Raw genomic sequence first — 362 nt, forward strand, 5'->3', positions numbered from 1 at the left:
CCTGCCTTCTGGTTAGCATTTGCCTTAGGCACTACGCTACCAGAGCTCCCATGTAATAAGTAGGGGTATCATATTTGGATGTGGTCTGTTCTTCCTGCCTTTCCATTTTTCCTTTTTGCTGAAGAGCTCTGGTGGCATACTGATTAAAATTTTTTGCTGCTAACCAAAAAGGGCAGCAGTTCAAACCCATCGACTACCTTGTAGGTCTGTAAAGATTTACAGCCTTGAAAAACCTATGGGAGCAGTTCTACTGTGTCCTATAGGGTCACTGTGAGCCAGAATGAACTCAATGGCAGTGAGTTTGGTTTGGTTTTGGTTCGTTTTGGCTTTACCCTTGCAACATAATACCTCATGATCTCTGT

The sequence above is a fragment of the Orycteropus afer genome, unplaced genomic scaffold (genome assembly GCF_000298275.1).
Source record: "Orycteropus afer afer isolate SDZICR_OR568_19922 unplaced genomic scaffold, OryAfe1.0 scaffold07588, whole genome shotgun sequence".
NCBI lineage: Eukaryota > Metazoa > Chordata > Mammalia > Tubulidentata > Orycteropodidae > Orycteropus > Orycteropus afer.